Source organism: Cupressus sempervirens, chromosome 7, assembly GCF_028749045.1.
Source record: "Cupressus sempervirens isolate cs-2001-9-10 chromosome 7, ASM2874904v1, whole genome shotgun sequence".
NCBI classification, from domain to species: domain Eukaryota; kingdom Viridiplantae; phylum Streptophyta; class Pinopsida; order Cupressales; family Cupressaceae; genus Cupressus; species Cupressus sempervirens.
The window spans coordinates 683053805-683061512 of NC_143124.1; the positions used below are offsets into that span (position 1 = coordinate 683053805).

The 7708-nt window shown below is 48.8% G+C and overlaps 2 non-coding genes and 1 pseudogene across 2 annotated transcripts; all 3 read right to left on the reverse strand.

The window, feature by feature from the left end:
• Nucleotides 1-780: 780 nt before the first annotated feature.
• On the reverse strand, nt 781-4044 carry LOC149548508 (25S ribosomal RNA). Its single transcript, XR_016354935.1, has one exon. It is a non-coding gene; the product is annotated as a 25S ribosomal RNA (ribosomal RNA).
• Nucleotides 4045-4268: 224 nt separating this feature from the next.
• On the reverse strand, nt 4269-4422 carry LOC149548509 (5.8S ribosomal RNA). The gene has a single exon (XR_016354979.1). It is a non-coding gene; the product is annotated as a 5.8S ribosomal RNA (ribosomal RNA).
• A 714-nt stretch (nt 4423-5136) lies between these two features.
• Nucleotides 5137-5826, reverse strand: LOC149548510 (18S ribosomal RNA; annotated as a pseudogene; the record flags this gene model as incomplete).
• Between the last annotated feature and the right edge of the window lie 1882 nt (nt 5827-7708).

Below are 7708 nucleotides of genomic sequence, written 5' to 3' on the forward strand. Positions count from 1 at the left end.
TTTAAAAACCCAGGGACCCACCTGGAATTTGTAGTCGGAAGATTTTTCTGCCCTCACGAAAATTTACAAACCCCACCTGCTCAAAATTTGGACTTGGAAGATTTTTTCGCCCTCGCAGAATTTGGCACTTGGAAATTACGAAACCTCGCTCGCCCAGAATTTGGAGTTGGATGATTCTTCCGCCCTCACAGAAATTGCAAACCCGACCCAAATGGAAATTGCACTTGGAAGACTTTTTCGCACTTGCAGAAATCACAAAACCCCACCCGCGAGGAATTCGACACTTGGGAGATTTTTCCGCCCTTCCAAAAATCGCAAACCCCACCAGCTCAGAATTTGGGACTCTTGAAATTTTTTTCCCCCTCGTGGAAATTTTACAAAACCCCACTCGCCCAAAATTTGGCACTCGGGAGATTTTTCTGCCTTGGCAGAAATTTCTACAAAACCCCTCCCTCCCACCCAAAATTTGGCACTCGGGAGATTTTTCCGCCCTGGTGGAAATTGCAAACCCCACCTGCTAGGAATTTGGCACCTGGGAGATTTGTACGCCCTCGCAAAAATTGCAAACCCCACCTGTTGGGAATTTGGCACTTGGGAGATTTTTTTGCCCTCGCGGAAATTTTCCCAAAACCCCACCTACCCGGAATGTGGCACTTGGGAGATTTTTTTGCCCTGGTAGAAATTGCAAAACCCCACCCGTTGGGAATTCAGCACTTGGGAGATTTTCTCGCCCTCGCACAAATTACACACCCCACTCGCCTTAGAGTCAAAAAAGGTTTTACAAATCGAGGTGACAGAGGGATGAATCTCAGTGGATTGTGGCAGCAAGGCCACTCTGCCTCTTACAATACCCCATCGCTTATTTAAGTCATCTGCAAAAGATTCTTCTCACCGACTACTTGAAATTAATATCCAAGATTTCTCCAACAGGCTAGTGCGCCAATCAGAGATGGCTAATGACACGGGCCCCTAGGACTGCAAGAGCACCCCTACTGCGAGTCGCGATGTAGCCAGAGAGAGATATGCGTGCATCTAGCGTGGATTCTGACTTAGAGGCATTCAGTCATAATTTGACACACGGTAGCTTCGTGCCACTAGCTTTTTAACCAAGTGTGAATCAACGGTTCCTATTGGTGGGTGAACAATCCAACACTTGGTGAATTCTGCTTCACAATGATAGGAACATCGCTATGAACGCTTTGCTGCCACAAGCCAGTTATCCCTGTGGTAACTTTTCTGACACCTCTAGCTTCAAATTTTGAAAGTCTAAAGGATCGATAGGCCACGCTTTGACAGTTTGTATTCATACTAAAAATCAAAATCAAATGAGCTTTTACCCTTTTGTTCCACAGGAGATTTTTGTTCTCGTTGAGCTCATCTTAGGACACCTGCATTATCTTTTAACAGATGTGCCACCCCAGCCAAACTCCCCACCTGACAATGTCTTCCACCCAGATCGGCGCACCTAGATGCACCTTAAGGCCAAAAATAGGGGCATTTCCCTGTCTCTGCCTCACGTAATTAGTAAAATAACGTTAAAAGTAGTGGTATTTCACTTGCGCCCGAAAGCTCCCACTTATTCTACACCTCTCAAGTCATTTCACAAAGTTGGACTAGAGTCAAGCTCAACAGGGTCTTCTTTCCTCGCTGATTCCACCAAGCCCATTCCCTTGGCTGTGGTTTTGCTAGATAGTAGATAGGGACAGTGGGAATCTTGTTAATCCATTCATGTGCATCACTAATTAGATGATTAGGCATTTGGCTACCTTAAGAGAGTCATAGTTACTCCCGCCGTTTACCTGTGCTTGGTTGAATTTCTTCACTTTGACATTCAGAGTTCTGGGTAGAAATCACATTGCGTCAGCATCCGCAGGGACCATCGCAATGCTTTGTTTTAATTAAACAGTCGGATTCCCCTTGTCTATACCAGTTCTGAGTCGACTGTTCGCCGCCTAGGGAAAGCCCTCCAAAGGGGGCGTCCTGCATCCGTCGCCTGATCGGCACACGACGGCCCGCCCTCACCACGGGAGCAGCTCGGGCAGGCTGCCAATAGCCCATGAGTTCGGGGCACAGACCCCTAGGCCTAGCCCTCAGAGCCAATCCTTTTCCCAAAGTTACGGATCCATTTTGTCGACTTCCCTTACCTACATTGTTCTATTGACCAGAGGCTGTTCACCTTGGAGACCTGATGCGGTTATGAGTACGACCGGGTGTGAATGGTACTCAGTCCTCTAGATTCTCAAGGGTCGTTGAAGGCACACCAGACACCGCGGGACACGCAGTGCTCTTCTAGCTGCTGGACCCTATCTCCCGTTGAACCGATTTCAGGGTGGGCAGGCTGTTAAAAAGAAAAGATATCTCTTCCTAGGGCCCCCGCCGTCGTCTCCAGATTTCCTAATGTTGTCGTCTGCTGCCACGTCCCGGTTCGATAATATTAACCCGATTCCCTTTTGATGATCGCGCAAAGTGCACCCTTGAAATAGGGTTTCCCCATCTCTTAGGATCGACTAACCCTTGTCCAAGTGCTGTTCACATGGAACCTTTCCCCACTTTAGTCTTCAAAGTTCTCATTTGAATATTTGCTGCTACCACCAAGATCTGCACCATGGGCCGGTCCACCCAGGCTCACGCCCAAGGTTTCGCAACAACCCCCACGTCCTCCTACTCATTGGAGCCTGGCACTTGCCCCGACGGTCGAGGATAGGTTGCGCACTTCAGTGCCATCCATTTTTGGGGCTAGTTGATTTGGCAGGTGAGTTGTTACACACTCCTTAGCAGATTTCGACTTCCATGACCACCATCTTGCTATCTTAATCAACCAACACCCTTTGTGGGATCTGGGTTAGAGCGCAATTTGGCATCGTAACTCGGCTTTTGATTCATCCCGCATCGCTAGTGCTGCTTACAAAAAATGGCCCACTTGGAGCTCGCAATTCTGTGGCGCGGCTCAACAGAGCAGCCGTGCTGACTTACGTATTTAAAGTTTGAGAATAGGTCGAGGGCATTACGCCCTTGATGACTCTAATCATTTGCTTTCCCAATAAAACTTGCACGTGAGCTCTAGCTATCTTGAGGGAAACTTCGGAGGAAACCAGCTACTAGACAGTTCAATTAGTCTTTTGCCCCTATACCTAAGTCAGATGAACAATTTGCACGTCAGTATCGCTGCGGGCCTCCACCAAAGTTTCCTTTGGCTTCACCCTGCTCAGGCATAGTTCACCATCTTTCAGGTCCCAACAGGTGTGCTCACACTCGAACCCTTCACAGAAGATCAGGGTCGGTCAGCGGTGCACCCCCCGAGATGGGATCTCGCCAGTTAGGTTCCTTGCACCTCGTGGGTTTTCCCAACCTGCCAACTCACACACATGTTAGACTCCTTGGTTCGTGTTTCAAGACGAGTTGGATGGAAAGCCCGCTGGCCAGCGCCACGAGTGCACAGGTGCCCAAGAGCCCACCATAAAGGTGTGCGCTTCGCTCCTCAACCATTGTGACGGAAGTATTTGTGTGACCAGAAGGTCGGCTTGTTCCAACGCGATAGTCCGCGCTAGCATGTCCCCTGAACCGAGCGACGGACCGGCTCACACTGTTCCACATCCGACCGGGGCACATTGCCAACCTCCATCCACTTCCCTCCCAGCAATTTCAAGCACTCTTTAACTCTATTTTCAAAGTCCTTTTAATCTTTCCCTCACGGTACTTGTTCGCTATCGGTCTCTCACCTGTATTTAGCCTTGGACAAAATTTACCACTCGATTAGGGCTGCATTCCCAAACAACCCGACTCGCCGACAGTGCCTCGTGGTGCGACAGGGTTCGGGCCTAACAGGGCTCTCACCCTCTCTAGCGCCCCCTTCCAGGGGACTTGGGCCTGGTCTGTCACTGAGGATGCTTCTACAGACTACAATTCAAGAGGTGCGGTTGTCGATTTTCATGTTGGGCTCTTCCCGGTTCGCTCGCCGTTACTAGGGGAATCCTGGTAAGTTTCTTTTCCTCCACTTATTGATATGCTTAAACTCAGCAGGTACTCACACCTAACTTGCGGATGGGGTAGAGATGCAGCAATGCCCGCACTGTGGCAGGCTACTGAGCCCAGAATAAATTTCCTCGCGAGGAATCATTCGATCGGCGCAAACCAACGCTGACCTGTGCGAGCCACCACTCATCGCGATGGATCAACGAACCTCGTGCTCATTTCAGTTGACTGTGCGCCACTTGTGAACGTGGACGGCCATCTCTGCTACTCGCTGGGGAGGGCAAAATTTTGTAGTGCAATGCCCAAGCAGACGTGCCCTTGGCCGAGGCCTCGGGCGCAACTTGCATTCAAAGACTTGATGATTCACGAGATTCTGCAATTCACACTAAGTATCGCATTTCGCTACATTCTTCATCATGGCAAAAGCTGAGATATCCATTGCTGAGAGTCATGATTTTGTTTTATTTTTGTCTTTCAATGACCCAAGTGTGCAAGGTGCTGGCTCGCTCTTCATTCTTTGGATTTCTAAGGTGCGCGATGCACCCGTGTGTTGGGTGTTGACACATCTCGAACCTCAAGCACCCAATGGGTGCGATGAGGAACACTGTGGTGTGTCCCCAGCCCATCACCTCGTAAAGGTGGGAGGCGACACATGGGAGAGCCATGTTAGTGGATGGGGCCCTTGCCCCACTAATCATGCGAGTGCACCCATCCTAAACACAGAACACTCCAAGCAATGAGTCAACACACCTGGGGAAGGCAACGGGGGGTTGCGGCAGTCCTGACTTGTCGCCATCGAAATGACGGATCCCTGGGAAAGCACCGCGCACGCAATCGGACCATGAAATCTCAACGGGGGACAAGGCTCAGACCCCCTCTGAACTGCAACTGAGAAAAGACCTCTTGCTTTGATGTGGATGTCATTTGAAGGTACCGATCCTAATCTAGATTGCATCTAAGTCTCTTCTTCACCCCGCGAGGAATCCATGCTTTCGATCATGGGCATTCGATGTGCCCCTCAACCTCGATGGCCCTGGACCTGTAGCTTGGCCATCCATCACATCGTGGCAGGGTCAAGTGTTCGGACGTCACCAAGATTTTGGGGGCGGGGAGGAGGCCAGCTCCATCCCCTACACGATTCAGGGTCTTGAACCGACAATGATCCTACTGCAGGTTCACCTATGGTAACCTTGTTACAACTTCTCCTTCCTCTAAATGATAAGGTTCAGTGAACTTCTCGCGACGTCGCCGACAGGAACCACCGTCGTAACCACGATCTGAACACTTCACCGAATCATTCAATCGGTAGGAGCAATGGGCAGTGTGTACAAAGGGCAGGGACGTAGTCAACATCAGCTGATGACTCGCGCTTACTAGGAATTCCTCATTGAAGATCAATAATTGCAATGGTCTATCCCCATCATGATGCAATTTGGAAAGATTTCCCAAACCTTTCGAGCTAAGGATAGAAACTCATTGGTTGCATCAGTGTAGCACACGTGCGGCCTAAAACATCTAAGGGCATCATAGACCTGTTATTGCCTCAAACTTCCATGGCCTAGGAGGCCATAGTCCCTCTAAGAAGCTGGCCGTGAAGGGGAACCTCTACATAGCTAGTTAGTAGGTTGAGGTCTCATTTGTTAACAGAATTAACCAGACAAATTGCTCCACCAACTAAGAACGGCCATGCACCACCACCCATAGAATCAAGAAAGAGCTCTCAATCTGTCAATCCTTACTATGTCTGGACCTGGTAAGTTTCCCCGTGTTGAGTCAAATTAAGCCACAGGCTCCACTCCTAGTGGTGCCCTTCCATCAATTCCTTTAAGTTTCAGCCTTGTGACCATACTCCCCTCAAAACCCAAACACTCTGATTTCTCAAAAGGTGTTGGCGGAGTCCTTAGAGCAACATCCGCCGATCCCTGGTCGGCATTGTTTATGGTTGAGACTTGGACAGTATCTGATCATCTTCGATCCCCCAACTTTCATTCTTGATTAATGAAAACATCCTTGGCAAATGCTTTCACAGTGGTTATGTGATTGGCGGGGGCATCACTGTGCATGCGACCACCTCAATTATAAGGCCACTCAAGGGCATCGTGTATAACACCCCCTCTGCACATTTATAGGTGATGAGAGCCCGCTCGCATACACGGACATCTCTAACCTCTGGCAAATATCTCCTTTCCCAACACAGCCTCACTAACTGTTCCCCGTGACATGTGATCTGCCGGTGCAAGTACAAAAAAGTTCCTACAGGTAAACACTCACACTAGCATTGTTGGACAAGCTTCAATTTCATGCACATGCACATACCGAAGAACTGCACCGCGAGGGAACCACCCATGAGCACCCACATCTCGAGAAAAAGAATTCATGCAATTTCTTCCCCTAGACAGACACGTTGGGCCTGCACTTGTCAGAGCATTGCAAAGATGAGCGCTCTGGTTCGCAGGAGCCTAAGAAGAACATTTCGTACGAAACCCGTTCCCCAAAAATGCTTGAATCAAAAATGCTCGCAGCAGAGTCATAATGCAAAGATGTACACCGCGCACGTGACTGAGTAAGGACACTCAAAGACATCCATTTCCCAGGCATATGCCCCCTACACGCTTTTTGGTGCACCCCGTACAAATGGCCATACTTCGACAAGCCCTCCCAAAATTTTGCATCTGAAGAGAGATGAAATGCCTTGGGCTTTTTATGGGCGGAGAGTGGACACTTGATGAAATTAGGGATGTTGACCAATGCACTCATGCAACCATCTCTTTCCTTCTTGCCGTCTGGGCAGGATAAAATGCATTGATAGAACGTCCCAATGAGATGGAGCCCTTGGCTAAAAGATACAACTCCATACACACTCAGCAACAAGCGCATCTTAGAATCGAACACCGAATGTGTAGTGTGTTGCAAGCCGTGCAGACACCTACATATAGGGTATATCCAACAAAAAAAAGCGACAAGTACTTCCCACTAGCTCTTCCACTGCGATTACCGAATGGGATATACTCACCACCACAGATTAATAACCATCATTACCGTCTCATAATAGATACAAGCACATCGAGCTTTATCCGATCAACTAGATGAATTTCACCTTGAAGGGGCCCAATCCAAAAGTTCTGGAGGTCATCTCTTGGAACTCTCAAGAACAAGGCCCATCTTACATGCAAACTTTGCTACTACGCAAACATAGGTTGCAATTAAAGAGAAATTGCAAGGCCGTCACAATGGCCCGAGGCCAATGCTCTGACTAAGTCAATTTTCTCTTGCAATCACCATGCCGCCATTCACAGAGAGATCTCCCCATTCACTTGTGACGCGACGCACAATCCAAGTGCTAGACGCGAGCTCGCCCTTGAAAGAAAGACCACTTTCCAAGACATCCCCCGATGACACATTGGAACGACAACCACTGTTGAACCATTCCCAATGTTGTGCCAGTCGAGTTGGCACAGAGGCAACCTTAGGGAGCTCATGCATAGCAATCGAGATGTGCTTTCATGCCCATCTCTCACAAAAACCAATGTTAGCTATGAACAAATTTTGAATCCAAGGGCTCACATCCATCGATATTGTCACCATTGGGTCTATATACAAAGGCCACGGAGAGGTTCCGATAAGAGAAGCTCCCCTGCTCGCTCGCACAAACATCCCAAATTCTAGACACAAGCTCCCGCCCTTAGAATTGCTCTCTAGAACACTGCAATGACACATTGGAATGACAACCCCTATT